Source organism: Macrobrachium nipponense, chromosome 6 (genome assembly GCF_015104395.2).
Source record: "Macrobrachium nipponense isolate FS-2020 chromosome 6, ASM1510439v2, whole genome shotgun sequence".
Classification (NCBI taxonomy): domain Eukaryota; kingdom Metazoa; phylum Arthropoda; class Malacostraca; order Decapoda; family Palaemonidae; genus Macrobrachium; species Macrobrachium nipponense.
In genome coordinates, this window is record NC_061108.1 from 45420044 (window position 1) to 45447407 (window position 27364).

At 46.0% G+C, this 27364-nt stretch overlaps 1 protein-coding gene and 1 pseudogene across 1 annotated transcript in view; one reads left to right on the plus strand and one right to left on the minus strand.

The window, feature by feature from the left end:
- Positions 1 to 21898, plus strand: part of LOC135216207 (striatin-interacting protein 1-like) — a 130064-nt pseudogene extending 108166 nt beyond the window's left edge.
- Positions 1 to 27364, minus strand: part of LOC135216038 (striatin-interacting protein 1 homolog) — a 313064-nt gene that overhangs the window by 188069 nt on the left and 97631 nt on the right. The window lies entirely within an intron of this gene.

A 27364-nucleotide genomic window follows, 5' to 3' on the forward strand; every position in this document is an offset into this window, starting at 1 on the left:
TTGTATGCTAGTATATCATTGTGGTATAAAGAGGTGAATACCATCTGCCCCTTCCAGACCCCACCCCAGAGGATCTGACCAACCAAGTGGTTTTTCTTAAATGCCACCAACAGTCCTATTCCTCTGATATTGTAAGCCCTTACTCTGGTTGGGCACAAATCTTTGCTACGGGCCAGATGGTATGCCCTCATACATACCTCCCTAAGCCAGTACAAGCTTTACCATTATGTTATTTATCTTTTATCAGCGTGAAAACAGCAGTAAACTGTATTCTTTCAAGACCTGAAGCTTTGATTAAAATTCTTCTCTCTCAAATTTATCTACGGTTGTGTTGAATCGGATAAGCTTATATTTGTTACTGATGCACAATAACAGTCATTAGCAGCTCAAAAAGTGTTCTCAGCTTCAGCTACAACTTTGTTTAAATTTAATAGTATGTTTCCTTGCTGATCTTTGATCTATAGCGTACATAATTATTACCTAAAAATATATCAGTCCTATTATACATAACATCATTTATGACTGCGGTATTGTTTACTATCGTACGACGGTTGAAATACAAGCCAAATGGATGTTGTTACTCAATTCAGTTGTACTTAGCAAAACATTGTTTCTTGTTCAGTTGTTCATGGCTGTACACATTTACCAAACGAGTAAAACGTTAAAACAAAATTTTCATAATTCTCTTTTTGCTGTTTTTTTTTTACCTTATTTAACTAGAAGACGGGATAAAGTTAGGCTATTGTAATTTGGTCTGTCTCTCTTGCTGCCTGGTTGTACATTGCTGGGCTGCATCCGTTACGAGCGATTGTGATATTTAAAAATATTTTCAAAATATTGTCGTATCAGTATTAATTGTTAAAAAAATGGAAAAATTGGATTATCGAAAGACGAATTATCATAACTCGAACACTACCTGTACAAATAAAAAAGTTACTGAATCTTTGTTTTCGGTAAATTTAAGTAAATATTTTCTAACAAATATGCTTAGAATTTGTTACTGATTTAATTTCTTATCTGTTTTGATATTGTTTGAGCTGTATTATACTTTTACAAAATAAAATTATTTATTAGAAAAAACATACCGTATATTTCCGCGTATAAGATGACCTTTAAATCCTAAAATTCGCCTCTACAAATTGGGGGTTGTCTTATACTGCAATACTAAAGATCAAACCTCAAATTCCAAGATGTGTATAGTTGGCTATAGTAGATTAACATCAGCCATGCATTTGATGCCTAGGCTAGTCCCCTACAATGCTCCTGATTGGCTGTTGATAAGCCAATGACAGGGCTGGAAACTCCCAGTCTCTCTCGAGAGTTCAGATGGGCAGGATGTGTTTCACCTCTCCTGAGGTACATCTTTCAAACGTATCCCTCAGGAGAGGAGGAACACACATCCCACCTATGTGAAATCTCAAGAGAGACAGAGTTTCCAGCACTGTCATTGGCTTATCAACAACCAATCAGGAGCGTCGTAAGGGACAGGCCTAGACATCAAATGCACGGTTGATGTGAATCTACTATAGCTTTGGCCTCGGTGTTATAGCCTAACCACCAACATACATGAAGATTCACTTTATTTCATAAAGTGATAATAAAGGTAAGAAAACCATTTTTATTTTATATATTTTTGGCATATCTTCATAACAAATAGCCTCTATTTGAGGAATAATTCAAAATCAACGAAATGCGATTCTAGCTGAGAAAATACAAACATCGAGTTGCAGTAGTTCACAGCAACCTTCATCTTTCGGTAACCTTTTAGAAATTTCAATGGTGGTGTAATTACAGTAGTAATAACATTTAGGATAACATAATATTGATGTTTCATTAAAAGTTTCTTATACATATTACAAGATTGGTCACATGTGCCATCATCACAGGGATTCCAGTCTGGTTCTGGTGAATTGACTTCGGCTTCGTCGTCGATATAAAAAAAAACATAATTTTTAAAATTATTTTGTCACTTTCTATCTTCACATTCCCCCATGCTTATAAAACAAAACACAGCAAACATCAAGTGAGGCAGCACGTACAACTGTTTTCAAATGTTTCGAGCAATTCAGTCATATGAACGATAATTGTGTAATTATCGTTCATTATTGTATTATTATCAGCGGTTGTTTGAGAATGGTGATGAAACGTAAACAATACAATGGTTTCCCTTTACTGCGAGCTTCTGCATGAAAAACATATAGACTCTGCTTTGTTAAACCCAACTTTGATCATTTATGAAAGAATGTATGTAACTCTGAATAAAGTTCCAATCAGCAACTAAAGACAGTGATGATAACGGTAAAACACGATCAGCTGAGACTGTAAACAAACCTAAAATGGCAATTTGTCGAAAATTGCATTTTCCTAACTATACAAACCTGAGGTCCTTTAACAACAGGAAGTAGCTAGCAGCAGCTGGAACGGTCGTAAGCTTCGAACAAGGGGAGAACGGTAGTTAACTGCTTGTCCGACAATGCGCGCACCCGCGCGCCTGAGAGGTGAAGAATCACTTTTGCTTTAGGCCCATGCAAAAAAATGCAGTGAGGGGTGGCATGGGGTGGGACTATATGTAAAGGACCTCAGGTTTGTATAGTTAGGAAAAATGCAATTTTCGACAAATTGCCATTTGTTCCGACACGAATACAAACCCTCGGTCCTTTAACAATAGGAAAACTCACTTCTTGGTGGGAGGAATCTGAGTCTTTTTGGTGAACAGACTGGTGTTCGTCCAACCTTGGAATGCCTCCCTGGTCGTAAGAGCGAGGGAGGGGTCCAAGCCTCTGTCCGATTGATCGGGGTGTGCACCGCAGGATCAATGGTCAGACCTCTGGGCCAAGTACTAAGAGAGAGGCAAGCGTATCTCTTCGTACCAGCAAGCAAGAACTTGTTCCTGTTTGCAAGAGGCAACATAAAGTATGGGTTTGTCTCAAGCTGGCATCCACTTCCTCCCCCTTGTTGGAGGAAGTGGTGGATATATGCTCCTATCCCTAGTGAAAGGGATAGGATGGGGCTCTGTTGAGTAGCTCACCTGCATCTCGTCCTTATCCAGCAGGGTGACGACCGTGTCCCTCTACCCACAGGTAGAGGGGAAGAAAAAGATGGGAAGAGGAGCCAGTCACACTCTCATTCACTCATCCATTCTTACAGTCACACCAGGACTCGATGCTGTTCAGCCTGCGAGGGTCTGGGTTCGCTACACAACGTGTTGAGCAATCACCAAGGGTCCCAAGGAAAAAGATCCAAGGACCTGTGGGCAATATCCCGAAGGTAGAAGGAGGTGCATGTGGTCTGGTTGGACCAGACCCCTGCCTTCAGTACCCGCGCCACGGAGAAGTTCTTGCGGACAAAGCAGCATCTCCTTCACATCGAAGGCGGTGAAGTCCATTAGGGAGGGGATTGTGAAGGACTTGATCCGATCGTCAGGGACCGAAGGGTTCTGAGTCTTCGCTACAAAGTTCGGTACGAAATCGAGCGTCACGGATCCCCATCCCCTGGATGCTTGACTTCACAGGAAAAGTCATGCAGTTCCCTCAGAGGAAAAGAAGGGAAAAGTCGCATGACCTATCCCTCCTCTCGACTTCGGTGATGTCCAGTACCCATACTGGTCTGTCCGTCTGCAACGAAGAGTCTCGCATCCTCCTATCCCCATGCAGCAAAGTTCTCGGTAGTGGATAGGACACCGACACTCCACGGTGGGTGTCGATGGTATGGGTACTGTGACAAGCTATTAAGACGAGTAATGATTGCTCTGTAACAACCGAACTAAGTCCATAGCGTAGTTCGTAACTGACTCGGGCGCTCTGACAGCTGCCAACTGACTGGTTCCGTATCGGAAGTGAGGCAAGTTGTCCAAGCATCCGAGTAAGTCACGTGACCTTCGCCTTTTAAAGGGTTATGCCGAGAGACCAAACAAATAATGTATTTGTTTGTCACCAATGCCGGACGGCGAGGTGATGATTCTCTTAAGGCATATGCTCAAAAGGCGAAAGTCAATTGCCGTCTAGAGACCTAGGTCCCTGAAGGCAAGACACTCTCATAGTAGTTGAATCTCAGCTAAGGAGAAACAACACTATGTGACGTTGAAGACGAAGGTAGGCAATGAATGCAACCTACGTCTTCCAGCTGAATCGAGAGAAGGAATCTCAAGATTCTGAACCTGTGCTTACAAATGACTGAAAACGCTAACCGCTATTTCATTGCTGTCCGGTGAGAAGTCTTAGTTGCAATGAAAGCGGGGCGTTCTTCAGTAATGAAAACACAGGGAGAGCCGCCTGAAGAACTGCTTCTCATGGGCTGAACGTTTGGAAGTAGAGCTGGCAGGTGTGGGAGTAGGCGATGTCTTTCAATACATCTGCTAATCCAGGGTGAACAATGAACAATTGCACACCTCCGAATACGAGATATTTTGAGGACAAACTCAGATTCCGCAAAAATAATTCGCATTATCGCAGTGCGATGCAGCAAGACTATTACAGAATTCTGTTACCGTGCGGTAAACAGAAAGATGAAAGTCGAAGAGATATCTCTGTTGTAAATTCTCGCAATACTGAAGGCGATGAATTCGAGCGTCACAGCAGTAGATGGTCATTCATGTATGCGAGAATCCCCGTTAATCAGACTTAAGTCCGTGATTGTTGGGCAGAGATACGGTTGGTATTCAATCAAAGCAGGGGAGAAAGACATAACCAACTGTGCATCTCGAAGCGGCAGCTGGTACTGAGTTGCCTCGGGCAATTCAATACGCAGTAGCTGTCGCTGACTAGTCATCCTGAGTTGCCAAGTAATCCATTCCACGAAGGAATGCGTTCGGCTAGAACCACCGAGCATAAAAAGATATGCTCGAGCAATTATATTTAGGCAAAACGAATTTCGGTAAATACAAAAGCTGAAATGGTGTTGTCGTGACAAAACCATAAGTATATAAAATTGAAACTGGAAACTCCTGGGAGGTTGCAGGCAACCCCGAGTTGCAGTTCAATTAGAATACTCCTCGTCTAAGTCGCAATCCGTAGAGTAACTAGGATATGCGCCTACCCCTCGGACAATTCAACTGCTTAGCAGAATTGCAGAATCATGTCGCGAGGTTAATATACGTAGTATATTTGTAGGATTCTGAACAACGATCTCCATCCTAAATTCTTTTCCTTCAAGAAAACAAAATAAGGATTGGAGATCGACCACCTTCAATCTCTATCAAAGAGAGTGAAGGAGAAGTCTTCCTCGAAGGAAAGCTTCAATGGTGAACAGAATACCGAAGACGATAGTTCAAGCCAAACTGGATGTTCCTGTCCGTTCTCTCTATCCAGGGTTGGCCGCCTACTGTGAGATATCTTCCTTCGTCGGCAGTCTTCTTCCAACGCTAAGAATTCCAGGAATTCGAGCATTCGGCGAGATCCCCAATTATCGTGGTAACAATTATCGGGAATACTCGTCTAACTCCCTTTGGAAAGTGGTCTCGCCTATGTGTGCTAGAAATTCCGCAGAATTCTAAGCACCCAGCGAAACCCCCACCGGATTCGTTAAACGAATATCGGTTGGTGGTTTTCTCGATTCCCGTAGAAATCGGAGATGGTGCAGGGTCCCTCCTCCACGACCGGGGTTATGTCAGGTAGGACCCGAAGGTCCCCCTGGTAGCGCAGTCCCCAATCGTGGGATCCTACAGAGAAGTCTCTGTAGGATCCTACCCCTTTCCCTCGTAGCCGTAAGGAGAGAGGGAATGGGGGAGGAAATGGATATTGCTCGCCTTTCCAGCGGAACTAGCATTTGGAGACGAGAGTAGGAGCAGCCATCACCTTGCAGCGATGGCCTTCCTCCCACCCCCCACCCCCACCCCCTCGAGGAGGGTTACGAACTCGTACTGTAGGTAAGCATCTGCCACCACTGTGAACGTCGTCTGGGTGGGGCTGATCGACACCTGACAGGAGAGCTAAAACCGTCCTCTGACTCATTCCAGTCCTCGTCGAGATCGAAACCTCTCAGGAGGACCGACGGAGGGGGAAGAAGAGCTGCAATACTCCGAAAAAAACGCCGCTGTCGCGGCAGAGGAGGTGGAAGTAGCTTGCCCGATTGGCTAGACCTGAGCGAGCCTTCTTGTCCGGAGACGAGAGGCTCTACCTGGTTCAGAACCGAGTTGAGAAGCTCTTATCGCGGCAAGCCCACCGTCAGTCTGGTTCCCTACTTCGGGCTCCACAACGACTTGAGCCGTGACGTGGCTCTTCTGGTGCGAGCGGCAATGATTTGCAGAGGTCGTTGTGCTGACGAATCAGCGCAATCACCTCGGTCAAGCTCCTCTGGATCTCGGAAGTCACAGCATCTTGCGGAGTGAGACCGTCAAGCCCCTCGAACAAGAGCATATTCCGAGAACCTCCCCTTCAGAAGGGGGAACAGCTACAGACCCGTCTCGATCTCCTCCTGCCACTTGCGCGTACGTCCTGGTCGGTCCGAAGATCGTACCTGGTACTTACGGCGTCGTGACGGGATCGTGCGGGGCATGCCCCTCACGATCACCCCGCTGTGCCTCGCTCTTCCTGGTGCAAACCGAGGAAGTTGCAAGCACGGGAGAGGAAGACATGACGCTCCTCTTTCGCTCGCTGACAGAACCAGCGGGCTTGGAGGGCTGCAGGCGATCGCCAACTTGCAGGCCTAGTCGAGCCGTTTCCCAGGGAAACGGCTGGACCAAGAACAGCGGCCCCGATCTCGTGTGCAGAGGAGCTGCTGCTGGTCCCCCTATCCGCCCGGTCCCTGTGGGAGCGGCGGTCAGGAGACCTGCAGAGACCACTGTTGCGGTGAGACCGGTGTGTGTCCTCGCGGCGCGTCATACCGCTGGTACCAGCCGAGGCTGGCACCAACGATCGGGAGGGGGGAACCTCTTCCCAGCCTCAGCCCGTGGCTGGTCAGAGACAGTCACATCTACCAGGGTTACCAGCCGGTCGCTGCGAGAGCGGCCGCTGGCCTGGCGAGAGTCACATGAGCGGCTCTCACCAGCTTCTGCTCCGTGCCACAGTCCTGGCGCCGAGCGAACTCTGGCGCCAAAATTTTGGCTATACGCTCTCCCGCGGGAGATCGTATACTCGGAACGTCTCGCGAACGAGAGACCGAGCCGGAACCTGGCGTAGCGGCAGCGCCGCAAACACCAGGTGAGGAAGTACCGGTGGTAGTCGGTACGCCTCTGGTCCCCGTCTTCTTCCTTGCGGAATGGGAGACGGGCCCTGTTCCTGAAAGAGCAGGAGGACCGGCAGAAGAACCCCCCCCGTCCTACGGGAGTGGAACGAGCCCTTAGAAGTTCCCGAAGGAGCCTTCTTAGGGGGGAAACCCGGGTTACCAGCTGGTCGCTGCGAGAGCGGCCGCTGGCCTGGCGAGTCACCTGAGCGGCTCTCACCAGCCTTCTGCTTCATGCCGCGGTCTTGGCGCCGAGTGAACTCTGGCACCGAGCGAACTCTGGCACCGAAACTTTGGCTGCACGGTCTCCCGAGGGAGAGCGTACACTCGGGATCTCTCACGAACGATGAGGAGAGACCGTAGCAGGAAACCTAGCGTAGCGGCCTCGCCGCTAGCACCAGGCGAGGAAGTACCAGTGCTAACCGGTACTCCTCTGGTCCCCGTTTATCTCTTCCTTACGGAAGGGGAGACGGGCCCCGCTCCCAAAGGAGCAGGAGGACCAGCAGAAGGAACCCCCGATGGGACGGGCCCTTAGAAGTTCCCGAAGGAGACTCTTAGGAGCAGCTTCTTAGGGGGGGAGCCTTCTTCTTCTTCGGCTTATGGGCCTTAGAAGTCGAAGGGGAAGAGGCAGCAGCAGACGATGAAGACGAAGATGACACCTTCCTCTTCTTCTTCCTCTTCCTCGTCAGCTCACACAGGACAGTCGTCAGGTCCTCCATCCAGGCCGGAGCCGGGGCTATTGCCGAAGCAACAAGGGCCGACTGCACCTGTCCAGAAGGACCTGGGACTGGGGAAGACACACCGTGGGCAGGACCAGCATGGACAGGCGCAGGAACCAGCTCAGGAGCGGCAGGAACAGCGGCAGCGGTAGACACAGAAGGGACAGCCAAGCCAGCAGCGGGAACCATATCAGCGGGAGGTACGGCAGGCCCGGCAGGCCCAGCCATCGCCTCGTAGAATCATCGGCAGCCAGCGGGAACGGGGAGCTGCTGGAACAGCAGAAGTCTGGGGCAGGCAACACGAAGAACAAAGGCGGTGGCATACCCCTCCTCGGTACGGCGGCGACCGGCCCTAGTAGTGGCAGACGGCGTCACCGACACAGCATGGGGAGTGTAGACCAGGCGGGGGGGAGCAGCATAAGCGGCCGTGGAGGTAGTAGTGGAGACCGCTACATGGGTCACCGCCCCAGACCTCGCTAGACGCTGCAGCAGCCCATGGATGCTAGGCACGCCCAGCCGCCGCAGTGGTCCATACCTGTCCAAGGTCGTCTCCCACGGATGTAGCACCTGCGGTAGCACAGACATATTAGTAAGAGGGGTTCCCTCACGCACGGGGGGTAGACATGCCCCACCCCCGAACGCAAGGAAGACCCCAAATACAAAATACAACGAGGAAGCTGAGCGGGGGGCAGGAAAGAAGACGAAGAATCGGATACCAAGGGAGTCGCGGGAGAGCTTTCCGACGACTTCCTGGCAGACCTTCGCTTCCCCTACCCCCGCACAGCAGTGAAAAGTAATATGAAAATGAAACAGAATACTGCACTTGCGATTCACTTCATAGAACTTAAAGGGGGAAGGATCAATTCCCAGGTAAGAGCGGAAACTTGATCCATAATAATATGATGCTATCATAAAATATATATGAAAATGAAACAGTATACTGCACTTGCGATTTCACTTTCACAGAAAATAAATCGTAAGGATCAATTCCCGGGTAAGAGCGGAAATTGATCCAAAATTAAAATTGATGCAATTAAATAAATGAAAAAGAAAAAGAATACAGCAATTGCGAATTCACTTTATTGCATTCTATTCATACAAAATAAGAGGCTCGTGCCGAGCGCATTCACGCTCTCGGCAACGAACGCACAGGGCAAAAATATAATGAAAAGAGTACTTACATTTTTTTAATTACACACTTTCGCCCAAAATACATGACTCGGCGCGAGCGCGCCCGCCCTCGGCACCGAGACATAATTCAAGGGTATCAATTCATGAAAAGAGCGGAAACCGCCGCATCTACCGCGATAGCTCCATGTTGGCTCATAATTAAGTAATAAAAATGAAAACAGTGTACTTACAGTTTCATTTTCAAGTCAAACAAACCATTAGTAGAAAACACAATATAAACAAAGCATACGGCGATGAAGCGGGCAGAGAGCGATGACGAACACGTCCTTCACACCCGCGGCCAAAAGCAAAAGTGATTCTTCACCTCTCAGGCGTGCGGGCGCGCGCACTGTCGGACAAGCAGTTAACTACCGTTCTTCCCTTGTTCGAAGCTTACGACCGTTCCAGCTGCCGCTAGCTACTTCCTATTGTTAAAGGACCGAGGGTTTGTATTCGTGTCAGGAACAAATGCAAATGGCACATCATTGTTTTGTTCTTATAATTTAATACAATAATACATGTAATATGATTACAGTAAAATATGTTTTATTTAAATTATCCTTATTCTCAATACAACTCTCTCTCTCTCTCATATAATGAAGTAAAGTCATATAAAGTAATATGTGAATATGTGCATGTTTTCAACCAAACCTCGTTAATTTACAATAAAAGGTTTCTCTGAATTATATCTCTTCTAACAAATAATGGCAATAAAGATATCAATAATGCTCAAATCAGCCGAGATTTTGAGAATGTAAACAATATCAAATGCAAATGATGTACATGACAATGTTTATATTCTGTAACACAGTAACGATATGATAATAGTAATACTGTTATTGGATACAACAAGCAAAACAACCTTTATGTAAGTCATCATTATTATTATTAGTATAAATTCATGAAAATTTGCCATGATTTTTGTCCTCGTCTTATCTAAAGTTCGTTTTATACTAGAAAATATACGGTATATAAGTGGGTAAAATTTACAATTGTCTCGTAAAAGAGGCCCCACAAGGGGTTGTAAATAGTCATTTTCAACTTCTCATGGAAGGTAGGGGAAAACCACTAAACCTTGGGTTGTGTGTGTGTGTGTGTCGTGTGGGAGGGGGGGGGGGGGGGGGGTTTCTGGGTCTTTACCACAAACTCTGGGAGGAAAGTGAAGTCCACTGATGTCCATCCATGGATGTGGGTAATGTCGTATCAGATGGCATTAATTTTCCCACCCTTTCTGTTGACACCAATAACAACAGGAAACCAGCTTTCAGCGTCAAGTCCCAGTCTGACGCCCTTCTGAATGGTTCATTGGGCGATTTCCTCAGGGAAGACAGGACTTTAGTGACACTCCATTCCGGGGTTTCAATTCCTGAGGGGAGCAACTCTTTTTGAAATTTCTTACCATGTCTGACCACTCCCATGATGCTGAAAGCTATGACCCCATGTTTAATTAAATTCTTGGGTGAGGGAAACCCTACAAGCTTTAACTGCATACACGGAAAAGGTACTTCTCTTGATGCAGAAAGAGAAAGAATTCTGCCATATCCCTCAAGACGTTTTGAGGGGGAGATCCCTCCCACTGCACCAACGAATAAACACCTTCCATTTTCCCTAGTACCAACTAAGGGAAGAGGGCCTGAGGGGTCTGGCAATGACTGCAGCAACTTCTCCTGAAAAACATTTTTTTCTAAGGAGTTGCTAGCCTCCACCTGTGAAGATGGAGGGAAGCCACTGTGTTCTTGCTTCAGCAGGGTGGGAGTGGAGGAAGTTGCCATGGTATGTCCACCAGCAGGTGGATGAGGTCTGCATACCATTCTGCAATGGGCGACTTTGGAGCTACAACTCATTCTCAGACCTTGGGCGCTGCCTCTCTAAACCACCGATACGAGGCTCCAAAGGGAGGACCGTCCCTGCTGCAATGTCTATCAGCATGTTCAGATACTTTAACCTCTGTTTGCGTGCAAGATCTGATTTCTCAAAGCTCATCACAAAACCCAAGTCATGACAAAAAACACCACACTGGTACTCCCGTAGACGTATTCAAGCAACCAAGCACGAGTAGTGATAAAAAATGAACACTCATGTGAACCATTGGGGGAGCGGTTACAAGTACAAAACAAGTGCCTTGAACTAGAACACCATCCCCACCTCAAGAGTAAAGAGGAGATACTTGCAGGAACACCAATGTGCAAATGGATACTGTGAGTTTAAAACCTAGCCTAGGTTAATAGTTCACACATACATTTTGTATCTCATGTATGGTAATAAAATATGGTAACAACTGTTGAGAAAGATGCTGTATAAAAATACATTAATGGTCATAAAATTATGGTAGGTTCAGGATACGCATAGGTAGGCTACCTGCCTACTAAATTATGTCATGTATGCATTTTTCAAGTGTATTTGTGAGTACATGTATTCTTTGTTACAAATATGGGGAAAAAAGGTAGATAATTACCTTTTGCATAAAGTCTATAGTTTAAAGTGTGATGGTTGTTGTTTAAAAATATACAAAGCTTTTACAATATGCAGTATTCACAAGATTAGGTACAGCATTGTCCTTGAACACCCAGAAAGTTTTAACTTGCCTTTATCCAGATTTCAGCATTATTTGATGGGCCCTTGGCTCTATTAATCTGGATAACTATAGGAATACTGTATATACATATATGCACATATGTAAAGTTAAAAAATTGCAAAGCAGTAATAATCACTGATAAAGACAAAACAAATATTTTACTTGTAAATAATTAGTAAGGACTTTTAAAAATGATATTTTTATGATAAAATAATGTTTTACGTATACTTACCTGGTAGTTACATCATTAGAGCCCACCCACCTCCCCTCACATGGACAGGTAGGCATCAAAATTTTGAGGTTTAGTTGTGGTAGTTCTACATTCCCCGGTAGAGGGAGGGGGTATGGGAATCACCTAACCAGTCAATTAGCGCTGCCGCGAAATTCGAAATTCTGCTGTGACGTCAGAGACTACAGCTATATGTAACTACCAGGTAAGTATACGTAAAACATTATTTTATCATAAAAATATCATTTTTACGTATGCAACTTACCTGGTAGTTACATATAGCTGATTATCACATTTTGGAGGTGGGACCATGGCAGCTAACCATATTTAATGAGGAATTTCTATTGGAATGTAGTAGTTCTCTTTTAGTCCTTACCTTTTAAGATAGCTGACTTGAAGGTTACTGCCTCTTAAGTCTGCTGATCTTGAAAGCCTTGACAAAGTACATGGAGCCTTGCGTCAAGCTATAGACACGTACCCAGCATTGGCGAGGTATATGGAACCGTGCGCCAAGCTATATATACGTACCAGCATTGGCGGGGTATATGGAGCCGCGCACCAAGCTATAGAAGTGTACCAGCGTTAGCGTGATATATGGATCCGAGCGCCAAGCTATAGACACTTACATGTAGTCTAGGACTAACCGTGGACTGACATGCGATAATTATACGTCTGCTCATGGAGCCGTACACAATAAACAATAAATTGGACAACAACAACTTGGGAATCACCTTCACCTAAATATTTTTTAACCCTTTACCTAAATGGACTGTAGGGTACCACTAGTACATTTCCCTTACCCTCAGACCACCCTAAAAAATAAAAAACAAAAAACACCCAAAGATCAAGTTAAAAATTATTAGGAAGGATTTGACTTCCTTTCTTCCCTTACCCAACACCGTGCCAGTTACTACAAAAGGTCCCAAGTGACCAGTTTTTCGTACACTGCTGAATCTCCGTTAAAAATAATGTTTGCAAAACACTGACTTACATTTCCAATACGTCGCATTGATAATGGCGTCTAAAGATAAATTGCGTTTATATGCCACAGAAGTTGCAACAGCTCTGACTTCATGGGCCTTCACTCTAGCCAGATCAACCTCTGGTTCTCCCAACTGAGAGTGAGCTTCAACTATTAAATCCCTCAAAAAAAAAAGGATATTGCATTCTTAGATAATATCCTCGAAGGATTTCTTACTGAACACCAAAGATTGTCTGACCCTCCTCTTATTTGTTGAGTCCTGTGTATATAATACTTCAGGGCTCTTACTGGACATAATGATCTCTCTGGTTCTCCCTCTCCTACTAACTCTGGAGGCCCTTTATTTCAAACGAACGAGGCCATGGTTGTGAGGGTGACTCGTTCTTTGCTAAAAAGCCAATCGTCGATGTGCATATTGCTTTGTCTTGTGCAAATGCCACTCTTTTATCGATGGCGTGAATTTCACTTATCCTCTTGGCCGACGCTAGAGCCAGTAAGAATAATGTTTTCCTAGTGAGATCTCTGAAAGCTATCTCACTTAACGGTTCAAACCTTGTAGATAGAAGCCATTTGAGCACTATATCTAGATTCCAAGAGATCACCTATTTCCTTCCTGTTTCTTTGTATCAAAGGATTTTAATAAATCTGACAGTTCCTGATTGTTCGAGACATCCATTCCCTATGCTTGAATACTGAGGATAGCATGGCCCTGTATCCTTTGATAGTAGGAGTCGAGAGTTTGCCTTTCCTCTGTTTTAAGGAAAATAAGGAAGTCTGCCATTTGAATTATAGAGGTTTTTAGTAGACGAGACTCCATGCTGTCTACACCAGGCCCTAAAAAATTGACCATTTTGCCTGGTAGACCGCTGCTGAAGATTCTCTCCTTGGCCTGGCAAATAGCCCGTGAAGCTCGTCTCGAAAACCCCTTCTGTCTGAGGGTACGCTCGACAGTCTGAATGCGGTCAGACGTAGAGCGTGGATATTCTCGAGGAATCTCCTGAAATGAGGTTGTTTGAGTAAATCTACTCGCTCTGGAAGTTTCCTCGGGTAGTCTATTAGAAGGTCCAGGATCTCCGGTGAACCCATTCTCTTGCTGGCCAGAATGGAGCTATTAACGTCATTCTGACATTTGCGTGTTGCCTGAACTTTGTCAATACTGCCCTGATCATTTTCATTGGAGGAAAGGCATAGAGGTCCAAGTCCGACCAATCTAGCAGCATTGCGTCCAAAGCGAAACGCTTTTCTTGTCGGTACGGGGAGCAATATATTGGCAATCTTGTTGTCTTTCCGTGGCAAACAAGTCCACTAGAGGTCTTCCCCACAGATTCCACAACTGCTGGCATACCTGTAAGTGCAGAGTCCACTCTGTAGGTAGTACCTGGTTTCTCCTGCTCAACTCGTCCGCTCTTACATTGTATCTCCCCTGTACAAACCTGTGAGCATTCTTGTCCGATTTTCTTTCGCCCAGATGAATAACTCCCTCGTCGCTTCGCACAGAGAGAAGGAGTGAGTCCCCCCTTGTTTCTTGATGTACGAGAGAGCTGTGGTGTTGTCGCAATTGATGACGACCACTTTTCCCTGTACTTCCTTGGAAAAGGCCTTCAGTCCCAAATGTATTGCCTTTAGTTCTTTTAGATTTATATGCCACTGTCTTTGACTGATTGTCCACAAGCCTGACACTTCCTTCTTTCCCAGCACCGCTCCCCATCCTTGATCCGAGGCGTCTGAGAAGAATGCAAGGTTGGGGTTCAGTGGCCAAAGAGACAGACCCTCCTTGAGTCTTTTTTCTAACCTCCACCAAAGGAGATCTTGCTTTATTTCCTCCGTTATTGGAAAAACAAAAGTGTCTGGGACTCTCTTTCTTTCCCAACTTGCTCTGAGGAAGAACTGAAGCTGTCTCATGTAGAGTCTTCCCAGAGTTACAGACTGTTCTATTGACGCTAAGGTCCCCAAAAGACTCATCCACTCGTTGGCTGAGCATGTCTTTTTTGCTAAAAATTGATTGATTTTTCTCAGGCATGAACTCACTCTCTGTTCTGACGGAAAAGCCCGAAAAGCTACTGAGTTCATCGTCACTCCAAGGTAAGTTAAAATTTGGTTCGGAATCAGTTGAGATTTTTTGAAATTCACTAGAAGACCCAGGTCTTCTGTCAGTTGAATTGTCTTCTGCAAATCCTTCACACACCCTTCTTTCAACTGTGAACGGAGCAGCCAGTCGTCTAAATAGAGCGCTACTCTTATTTCTTCTAGGTGTAACCACCTTGCTACTGATGAGAGGACTCTTGTGAATACTTGTGGCGCTGTGGATAGCCCAAAGCATAGGGCCCTGAACTGGTATGTCCTTCCCTGAACCACGAATCTTAGGTACTTCCTCGAGTCTATGTGAATTGGAATGTGGAAGTACGCGTCCTGTAGGTCTATGGAAGCCATCCAATCTCCTTGACGAAGTGCTGACAAAACCGACTGGGGTGTCTCCATCGAAAATTTTGTCTTGCTCACAAATTTGTTCAGGGCACTGACATCCATACTGGTCTGCCACCCTCCCCCCGAAGCTTTCGGACAATGATAGGGCGATTGTAAAATAAAAGCCTGGGGTGTTCTGATCTTTTACCAGCTCTATCGCTCTTTTTTCTAATAGAGCCGACAGTTCCTTTCTCTACGCGCAACATTTCTCTAAGTCTGATGAGTAAGCTTTCAAAACTATCGGTACCTTTGACAGAGGAGGATGTTTTACAAACGGAATCGAATATCCTTCCTTCAGTACCGATACTGTCCATGGATCTGCTCCTCTTCGTTCCCAAACTTGCCAAACTCCTGGAGTCTGCTCCGACTGTGTGTGAAGGATTCCCTGCTCATTTCTTAGAAGTTGTTGTCTTATTGGCTTAGGACCGAACCTAACTCTAGCCTCGATCTCTGCAATCCTCTTGTTGGTGCTCTGCCCCGAAAGGGCTTCTCCTGCTCGACAACTGGCGCTGGGCGTACACTCGAAGTCGTCGTGCCTTTCGGCTTCTTAGCCGACTGAGCTAAAAGGTCTTGAGTTGCTTTCTGGACCAGAGAGGCAGAAATTTCAGACACTAAATCCTTAGGAAAAAGGTTACACTTATCAAGTGGAGCGAACATAAGCGCCGACTTCTGGGTTCTTGTTACTCCCTTAGATGTAAATGCCACACCAAAGCTGACGTTTCTTGAGGATCCCCACAGTTAACAAGGAAGCGATTTCAGTCGCTCCATCCCTTATTCCTTTATCAATACAGACATCCACATTGGAGAAGTCACTAAAATATTCTTCTGACAGGTTAAAAGACTTTGCCTTTCTTCCCAAGGCGACCACCTTCAGCAAATGATCTAATTCGCAACTCGTAAAGAAAATCTTCGCTGAATTCAAAGCAGAACATCTGGAAGAGTCCACTAGGCTGGAGAAGTTTCCATGAGAGGAGGCAGCGCCTCCCAGGAGAAGGCTTCCCCAGTTTTGTACCAAACTCTGCTCTTAGTTAAAAGTCTCGAAGGAGGGAACAAACACGGTCCTACCTTGCTCCCTCTTTCTCGCAACCCACTCATCATCTTTTCAACGCCTTTTTAGCTGAAATCGACAAAACCAGCTTAATGAAAGTCGAGAATCTGGTTTAGTATCCCTAGCATACTGGATTCAGGTGAGGCGGGGAGTGGCTGGCAAAAAACGATTCTGGAAAGTTATCTAGAAAAAGTTGAGTAATTGTTTGTATGCCGACCGACCGAGTCTCCTTCTCGCCTTCTACTGCTTCTCCTTCTGACGCTCCTGCTGATAAATTGTCCTCCGCTTGTTCTTGATCCACTGGACAGTCTAACTCCTGCTCCACCAACTGCAGTGGCTCTTGAGACTCCTCCGGTAAAGTTCTAATTAAAGAAGGCGTAGAAGTAAGAAGTGGTTGCTGCTTCTTACCAACTACCCCCAAAATATTCTCTAATTTTTTATTCATCTCTACTAAGAATTTATTAGAATGCCCTGAAGCACCCAAAACTTGACTTGGTTTCATAAACTCTATCTATTCCAAGTCAATCAAGTCAGGCGTATGGTGCCTGGCGCCTAATACTACCGTATCAAAGCGCTTGGCCGAGTCCGAATCCGTGCGTCTAGTAGCTAGGCTTTTAGCGGCTGCTTCTTGAGAAGCCAGGTGCTTTGGCGTCTGGTGTAACGAGGTTGTCGTGTCATCAGGCTGGCGCTTCTCTACTCGCGTAAGCTCCTTCTCTCGTCTAGGTACATCAGACTGGCGCTTATCAGTCACCTCGCGACTGGAAGACTTATGCTTCCTCCTCTTCTTCAACATCGGTCTCTCTACTTCCTCAGAAGTCGAAGAGAACGCTTCCGGCGCCTCCCAAAAACTACACGACGGCTCTTCCACAGAGGCCGCGATCATCTTCTTGGGAATTGCGGCTGGCGAAACTTGTCTCGTTCTCTTCAGTGGACGAGATTCGTCCTTAAACCTCCAACCTCTGCGAGGCGAATCGTTTGCGCTCGAAGAAGACGAAAGACACTTTTGCGATACTCCTCGAACACCTTTATAGCATTGCTCTTCTGCCTAAGCCGAACTTGCGGCAGAATCACCTGACTGCTCGGATGTCAACTCGGCTCGTCTCCCTTCGGCTTTCGGCATGCCTCCTCCCAATGTCCGGGGAGTTTGGCAGGGGCCCAGGCCTAGGAGAACGAGAGGACTGAACAGCCGCCTCCTCCACTGCACTATCACTTAACACAACACTTTTCTTATTCTTATCTAGCATAAAAGAATGCACAGATTCTCCTAATTTATCCATTGCTGTCATAAGCACGCTAAATCTTAAATCCATCTGTTCCCATTAGCTGGCAACGGTGTCGGGTTCGGGAACAACGGTGTCAGGGTCAGGTAATATGTTAGGCAGATCTGGGTTAGACATAGAACAAGGAAAATCCTGACTCTAATTCCTGAGAAGCTAAGGAAGAAGTCCTAGATGAAGCTTTCCTTAATTTATCTTTTTCTAGCTTTCTCATATAACTCTTTAACTCCTTCCAGCCTTTATCAGTCAAATCCTTACATTCATCACATGTTACACTTTTGCTACAGTTCTGACCTCTGCAATTAATGCACAAAGTGTGCGGGTCTAACCTAACTTTAAGTATGATATTGTTATGATACAATAAAGTTTTGTGCATACTTACCTGGCAGGTATATATATAGCTGTATTTTCTGAAGTCCGACAGAATTTAAAAAACTTCCGACACACGCAGTGGTCGGCCAGGTGGTTAGTACCCATTCCCGCCGCTGGGAGGCGGGTATCAGGAACCATTCCCATTTTCTATTCATAATTTTTATTCCCACTGTCCCCTGAGGGGAGGTGGGTGGGTACTTGAATATATATATATCTGCCAGTTAAGTATGAACAAACTTTATTGTATCATAACAATATCATTTTGCTCATGAACTTACCTGTCAGATATATATCTATAGTTGAACCCCACCGTTGGAGGTGGGAAGGGACAGAATAGAAGGATTTTGGGACACAAATGCATGCAGATGATTTACATCTTGGTTCCACCTGTTAGCATAGCCGACTTCGTGATTACTGTCACCCAGTCTGCTTCTGCTTTACTAGAGTTGCCAGCGAGGTAGAGACCTATAAAGCTGGTGCACTCCAGATGATCTGTCAACGGGGGCGTGACCACAATGTGACTAGACCATATTGACCATACCATGAGGGCTAAGAAGTAAAATAAATATATATATATATATTAATATATATCACCACCTGACCAACCTAGCCAAAGTTAATGTGTGTTAACTAAGGCTTCAGAGTTTAAGAGTAACGCCGTTGTCAGCGACTCCACAACTAAATTAAGAGCTCTTCCTAACCATTTTCTACAGGATAGGATGAGTAGTACTTCTTGCCCCAAGATTGTGTCTGCAGACACGTATGGCCCTAGCGAGCAGCAGATCTCATATGCCATCTTCACATCTCGCAGGGAGTGTGAAAGTGAACCCAGAGTTGCTTCGCTAAAACATGGTACTCAGGATGTTGCTGAGTGCCATGCTCTGTTGAAATGCTTCCGAGGCCGCGCCCTCACCTCGTAGCATTCAGATAAAAAGATTTCAAATCTTTGTGCAAACACAATGAAGGAGCATTTTTTGAAAGAACTCCTTAACACTAAAACAGGGTACTGTACTTCGATATGGGCAAGTCTGGTCTTTCTTGGAACACTGCAGACCTTGCCGACTGACTTCGACTTTCTTGATTTTAAGTAGATAAACTTGAGAGACCTGACAGGGCACAGACTCTCTCTGGCTCCTGCCCACTAACTTGTGCCATCCTTGCTTCCAAGATCCTGGCCCAAGGACAAAAGGGTTTCCATTCTTAGGCCATAACGAAGGCTTAGAGAGCACACCTCCTTGTGTTCTCTAAAGCCAAAACTTGTGACGATGGCTTAAAATCTCACTAACCCTCTTTGTCGTATCTAGGGTGGTTAGAAGAGGGCCTTCCTGATCACATACAAGAAGTTAACAGGCAGGAGAGGTTCGAATGCTTGACATCAAGAACTTCAGACTACGTCTAAGTTCCATATTGAAAGCTTCGATCCGGAAATGCACAGTCTGTACTAAAGTCAGTGAACGACCAGTTGACCAGTCAGACGAATCAAGGACAGCAAGGCTGTACCCTGAAGACCAAAAGGCACTATTCTTAGCTGAAGGATGAGTGTCTGGACTGCCTGGGCGATTCAATCTAAGCAAACCTTGGGGGTGTATCAACGCAACCCAACGTCTCCGCAATCGACTTCGTCAATAAGAAACTCTGGGCTACTATATGTCGCCTGATCTCGCACGAGTGTCTGACTCCGAGAAAACATGCGAGACAAAAGTAGATGGTGAGCTAGAATCGAGATTCCACAGACCTCAATGATCGTGAAGGTCTTTGTTGTTTGACAGATGCAAATCTGTCAAACAACATTCTCTGTTGTCTGTTCGCACTGGCAGAAAGTTTTCAAAACTCTCGGCAACCGCTAGACCACTGGTAGTTCAGGTGATCTACCCCACGTTCCCGTGGCGCTGGTACTTGGAACTATTCCCGTTTTCCTCAGATTTTCTCTGACCCCTGTCTCCTGAGGGGAGGAGGGTGGAATTTAATTATATATACCTGCCAGGTAAGTATGCACAAAACTTTATTGTATCATAACAATATCATTTTATGCATGACACTTACCTGGCAGGTATATATATAGCTGATTGACACATTGGAGGTGGGTCACAGACAGCAACATCGTCATAATTCAAAAATTAACTAATTTTTAAAATTATTTATTAAGTTCCTTACCTGCTAAGGTAGCTGACTTCGTAGGTCCTGCCTCTTAGCCTGCTAAACCTTAGTAGCTCTCAACTAGGATGTGACCTGTTTGTTGAGAAAGCTAACAACAAGGGTCTGACAACTGGACGGGACCAATTTGTTGACAGGAAACCCTAGCCCTCTCTTACCAGGGGCATTCATGCTAGGTAAGTAAGAACCACCTGACCACACACAAGCTAACGTAACACATTACACTTCACATTACTGAAGAGGAAATAACCCTCTCAGACAACCATAAAAAGAACACCACTTAATTAAAATACCTAGCATGTCAGTAATCTATCGTTGCTGCCGTCGATCGAGACGATTCGTACGGACTTTTGCAATCCTGTAACGAACCTCTAGATGATCGTTACATTCTACGCCTGTTGTTATAATAGCTCTTTCTCGTAACCTCGAAGCAGGACCCGAGAGAAGATACTTCTTAAGTATATGAGAGAGCTGTGGAATATCAGAGTTGATGTGGACCACTGGTTCCACAAAAACTCGTTTCGAGGACTGGAGGGCCGACCGAATTGCATTTACTTCTTTCAGATTAAGATCCAGGACATCTGCACTATCCAGATGTTCCGGCACCTTCTTTCTATCATGACGCACTGAGAGATGTTCAGAATAATTCCTAGATCTTGAATAACATTTCAGTTTCCCGGTAGGCAAAAAATGATATTGTTAAGATACAATAAAGTTTGTTCATACTTACCTGGCAGATATATATATAGCTGTATTTCTCCGAAGTCCCGACAGAATTTCAAACATCCCGGCTCACGCAGTGGTCGGCCAGTGGTTAGTACCCATTCCCGCCGCTGGGAGGACGGGTGTCAGGAACCATTCCCATTTTCTTATTCTGCGGGAGGTGGGTGGGTACTTTGATTATATATATCTGCACCCGGTAAGTATGAACAAACTTTATGTATCTTAACAATATCATTTTGTTCATGGAAACTTACCCAGCAGATATATATATAGCTGAATCCCACCTTTGGAGGTTAGGGTAGAGAGACAGAAAAGGATTTTGGAAACATATTACATGCAGATGAATAACATCTTGGTTCCTTACCTGTTAGCATAGCTGACTTCGTGATACTGTCACCCAAGTCTGCTACTGCTTACTAGAGTCTCCAGCAAGGTAGTGACCTATATAGCTGGTGAGTTCTAGAGCTGATCTGTCAACGGAGCGTGACCACAAATGTGACTAGACCATTTTGACATACTTATGAGGGCAACGAAGTAAAAAATTTTCACCACCTGACCAGCCTAACAATTTTCATTCCCACATCACTTAGGCTAAAGGAAAGGAAGTCCGGCTCAGGACGGACGACCTTACAACCATAAAACAATCCTAAAAATTATCACCTACCCATTTCCTACTTGGGTAGGATGAGTGCTATTCTTTGCCACCCCCAACAAAGTGCTTGCTGCGACGTATTGGTCCAAGCGCATAGCAGTTCTCGTATGTCGTCTTCACATCCCGCAGGTAGTGTGAAGCGAACACCGAGTTGCTGCGCCAAAAGGTGGCACTCAGAATGTCATTGAGTGCCATGTTCTTTTGGAAAGCTACCGAGGTAGATATAGCTCTCACTTCATGGGCATTCACTTTCAACAGCTTAACATCACTGTCTTCGCAAGATGAATGCGCCTGTCCTAATGGTGTCGTCTCAAGAAGAATGCCAAGAGCATTCTTCGACATCGGCAAATCTGGGTCTTCTGACCGAACACCATAAGTTGCTAGAAGGACCCTCGACATTCCTTCGTTCTTTGTAAAATAAATCTTGAGAGCCCTGACAGGGCACAGGACTCTCTCTGGTCGGTGTCCAATGATTTCCGCCATAACCTTAATCTCAAACTTTTGGGCCAAGGGTTAGACGGATTTTCATTTTTCGCTAGAAACGTAGACTTAATGAGCAAACAGCATTATGTCCCCCTAAAACCAATATGCTTGCTAAAGGCTTGAATTTCACTAACTCTCTTCGCCGTCGCCAGAGTCGTTAGGAAAATAGTTTTCTTAGTAAGATCCCTTAAAGAGGCGTTCTGAAGGGGTTTCAAACCGATTTGACATTAGGAATTTAAGTACTACATCCAAATTCCATGATGGTAACTTAGGTTGAGGAATCTTTATAGTCTCGAAAGACCTTAAAAGATCGTGGATATACCTTATTATTTGCCAAATTCAATTCCTCTATGTCTAAAGACTACAGATAACATACTTCTGTAGCCTTTGATTGTTGAGACTGCAAGCTTTAGGTCGTTTCTCAAGTAGAGCAAAAAGTCCGCTATTTGGCTCACAGAGGTCGTGGTAGAGGAAATGCGTGTTCTTCTGCACCAGCTCCTAAACGAAGCCCACTTCGATTGATAGACTCCAAGCGTGGAAGCTCTTCTCGCATTGGCGATTGCTTTTGCAACCGGTCTAGAAAAACCCCTCGCTCTGACCAACTTTTTGATAGTCTGAATGCAGTCAGACTCAGAGCGGGGGGAGGTTTCCGTGGTATCTCTCGAAGTGGGGCTGTTTGAGTAGATCTGTCCTCATGGGCAATGTCCTCGGGAAGTCCACTACATAGGTCATGACCTCTGTGAACCACTCCTTTGCTGGCCAGTAAGGAGCGATTAACGTCAATCTCGTCCTTCTGACATTGCAAACTTTTTCATCACTTCTCCCAGAATCTTGAACGGGGGAAATGCGTAAAGATCCATCCCTGTCCAGTCCCAAAGAAGTGCATCTATTGCTACTGCTCCCGGGTCGAGCACGGGGGGGAGCAATACAACGGAAGCCTCTTTGTTCTCGCTGTCGCAAAGACGTCCACTAGAGGACGTCCCCGCCCCATAACTTCCACAGCTCTCTACACACATCCTGATGCAGAGTCCACTCGGTCGGCAGCAGTTGACCCTGCCGACTGAGGAGATCTGCCCGGACGTTCTCCACGCCTGCAACGAACCTCGTTAGAATCGTTACTTTCTGAGTTCTCGCCCATAACAAGATCTCTCTTGCTAGGTTGAACAATGATCGCGAGTGAGTCCCTCCTTGCTTTTTATGTATGACAGAGCTGTGGTATTGTCTGAATTTATCTGCACTATCTTGTTTGATTTGACTTTTTCTTTGAAAAAACTGAAGTGCCAAGTATATGGCCGCCAGTTCTTTGAGATTTATGTGCCAGAACACCTGTTCCCCTCTCCAGGTGCCTGACACTTCCTCCCTCCCTAGTGTAGCTCCCCACCGGTGGTGGACGCGTCGGAGAACAACACTAGGTCGGGCTCTGAAGTTTGAGGGAAGTTCCTTCCGAAAGCTTCACAGGATCGAGCCACCACTTTAGGTGATCCTTTACCTCCTTTGGGATCCTCAAAATTGTCTCAAATTTTCAAAATTTGTCCTCCCAACCCAATTCTCCTTCAGGAAAAAACTGGAGAGGTCTGAGATGTAGTCTCCCCAAGGAAACAAACTTCTCCAGCGAGGAAATGGTGCCCAGCAGACTCATCCATTCCCTCACCGAGCATGATTCTTTCCTAAGAAGACTGATATTTTTTCTAATCCTTGCTGTTGCCGTCCCTGGGACGGAAAAAGCTCGAAAAGCCACTGAATCCATCTGAATCCCCAGATACACGATTGGACTGTGTGGGGATCAGCTGCGACTTTTCGAAATTCCACTAGAAGTCCAGGGACTTTGCTAGAGTTAAGGTTGATTGAAGGTCCTTCAGACACCTTTCTTTCGACGATGCTCGAATGAGCAGTCGTCTAGATATAGAGAGATCCTTATGTTTGCAAGATGAGCCACCTCGCCACATTCTTCATTAGAATTGTGAAAATCATTGGTGCCGTACTCAGACCGAAGCAAAGAGCTCTGAATTGGAAAACTCTTCCTTCATGACAAAACGCAGATATTTCTTCGATCGGGGATGTATCGGGACGTGGAAATATGCGTCTTGCAGGTCAGTGATACCATCAGTCGTTTGTCTTAAGGCCGCAAGCACTGACTGAGGTGTGCTCCATCTTGAACGTCTGTCTCTCTATAAAAAGGTTTAGACTGCTCACATCTAAAACTGGCCGCCAGCCTCCCGACTGTTTCGGCACCAGGAATAACCTGTTGTAGAAACCCGGGGACTGAATGTCTTCGACTTGTTCTATTGCTTTCTTCTCGAGCATTTGTTCTATCAGATCGTACAAGATCTGTGTTTTTCTCCATGGTACGAGGGTGATAGATCTATAGGTGTTGTGCACAATGGGAGGCCAGGCTTCAGGAAAAGGTATTTTGTATCCTCGCTCGATGACGTTGAGCGACCAGCTGTCTGCCTCTATCTTCTTCAAGCTTCTGCAAATAAATGAAGCCTGGCACCTACTGGCGACTGAAGGACTTCCTCCTCATTTTTTACCTTCGACTTAGACTGAGCTCTGCCTCTAGAGAGTCCTCTTCCTCTAGGAGAAGGTCTAGAGGATGCTCCACCTCGAAAGGGCTTTATTTTCTTAGAAAACTGGGTTCGTGTTGAAGTCGAAGGAACCGCAGGACGTCTAGAAGATTGTGCTAATAGATCCTGAGTAGCTTTTTCCTGTAGACTTCCAGCTACATCTTTAATCATAGCATGGGGGAAGAGATGGTCAGAAAGAGGGGCGAAAAGCAATTCTGCCTTCTGTGTTGGAGACACTGCTTTGGTAGTAAATTTACAGTAGATAGCTCTCTTTTTCAGGAGCCCTGCACAAAAATGTGAAGCCAATTCCTCTGAACCATCTCTGACGGCCTTATCCATACAAGCGAGAACACTGGATAGCTCCCCAAGCTAATTGAGTCTTGACTACGAGACTTAGTGTCAAGCAGCCCCAAACACCAGTCTAAGAAATTAAATACTTCAATTGTCCGAAAAAGACCTTTCAGATGGTGGTCTATCTCCGCCGTGTCCATGTTTTTTATTTTAGCTGACGAAAGAAGAGACCTTCTTGGTGCGTCAACAGACTGGAAAAGTCACCTTGAGCCGATGCGGAGCTCTTAACCCGACATCCTCACCTGTATCATACCAGATCCCAGCCTTGCCGCAAAGTCTTGAAGGAGCTGGGCAAAGGAAAACTTTCCTTGAGCTTTTCTAGACTCCATCCAATCTTGCACCTTGATTAAAACAAAGCTCTCCTTAGTTGAAAGAGGACTTGTCCATTTTAACAAAATCCAGGAGTCCTTATTTGTTTTTGACAACGCAAAATGAGAAGGAGGCGGACCGAGGTGCTGCGGGTTGAAACTTTCTTCCTCCAAATGGAATGCCCGAAGCAAATCGGAACCAAAAAACTGTGATGAATCGGATGAAAATCTGGACACAGCAGGTTTGATCCTCTCGTTCCTCTGAAACTATTACTTAATCATTCCTCAGCTATATAGGAGTGACCTAAGGGGACTCCGAAGCTGGGAGTGGTACAAGATCCACTTTTCAACTCCGGAGCTTTGAATGAAGATCGTTTGTTTGTTAGACGTGCATGGAGCAATTTCTGAATATTAATTACTAAAGATTCAGATTAAAAGGCGGGTACCAAGGTTTACCAATTCTTGCTGCATTCTCTCGGATGGGAGTCCCGTTTCGAAAAGCCGATTGCAGTTGAGGTTCCAATACTTAATACCTTGCTGTGATACCTGATGGAATAATAAACAAAGCCGTCTGTTTATTGAACGTCTCGCTTGGCATCCGTGCCGGAGCGTCAAGCTTGGGCGTCCCAAGCCGAGCGTCACGCTTGGCGGTCCGAGCCGATCGCCACGTTTGGCGTCCAGATGAGCGTCCAACGCTCGACCGCTTCAGCCGATCGTCCCTCTTGGCGTCCAGGGTGGGCGCTTCACGCTCGGCGTCCCTCCGAGCGCCACGGACCTTGGCGGTCCAGGTTGAGGCGTCACGCTCGACGTACTGTCCGAGCGTACTGCTTTTGTCCTAAACAGGCGTCCCTGTGAATACACTCCGCTACCTTCCAAGCCGAACTGAGGAGCGTCGCGTTTCCTCCAGACATGTATAGGCCTCCCCGTTGCGTAATCATAGGATCGTCCGTTCTTGTTAAATAAACGAAGCAGGCCTCGAGAGTCTGGGGCTAATCCCGTAGGAAGTTTTTCAGCCCTGCCTTTCTCCAACTGCAGGGTGGACGGTACGAAACAAACTCTAGGAATTGTAGTACTCACAGGTTGAAAAGAGACGATCGGTTCCACCCGTTTGCGGGAGACCTCTTAGATCTTTTAATCTGGTGAATCTATCATCTTTTCTTCTCGGACGAATTTCTTGATTACTCTCTCACCAGCCAAGCAACGAAGACAGTTTGTTTTTGTTAGGCATCGAACCTGATAACACGTCTTTGTAGTAGAAGATTCCTTTCTTGGAGGAAAAAAAACTGATCCTGATGGAGAAGGCGAGGGGCGAGGGGAAGCCCTATCCCTTCTCACAGACCCGTTCTTCTATTGCTTAAGGAACGAATAGGCCGCCCTCCAAGGCGTCCTCGTCCAGATGACATCATAATTCTCCTTTGAGGTAGTCCATGGTCCGGTGAAGACCGCAAACCAAACAGGCGAAAAAAAAGGACCGTTGAAGCGTTCTTCTTCACTGCGATCGAAGACTCTGGCCGCTTTGTGCGAACACCTTGAGTTTTCGATCTTTTTGCGGTGGTAGAATAATCCAACAAGTTCTCGAGGCGAATCCCGTAACGAAGAATAAGAAGGCAGCGCAAAGGGAGGACTCTTGTTCCCCCGCCCTCCTCTGAGGAGACTACTGACGATAGCCTGCCTGTGCGACATTTAACGTCATAGCTCTTTTTCAGAGGACGCTGAGCCGTCTTCTCATGCCTCAACTACCTGTTGAGGGGATGGACGCCTCCGAGGATACGAAAAGCACTCGCGGAGGATGATACGGCCGCACGTGCGCACACTCGTTTGGCAGTCCTGGGGTATCGCTCCAACAGGTTCTGGCCGAAGGGACGGCCAGATTCGGTGGGGTTAGGGTTCCCCGTAACCCATCCTGCGGCTTTCGTGACATGTCCCGTCTTCCTGGGCTTGGAAGGTTTCCGACAAGGAGGTCCAGGCCTAGAGGCAGTTATAGGGGCCGATCTGACTCCGCCCCCTCCACCAACACTGGGGCACTTTCACTGCAACTTTTTTGGTCACTAATAATGCTTTTTACCCTCCAAAGCCGAGCACTTTTAGATTCTAGATTCGTATTGATTCCAGAATCGGTAGAAAAGGGCATTTGTT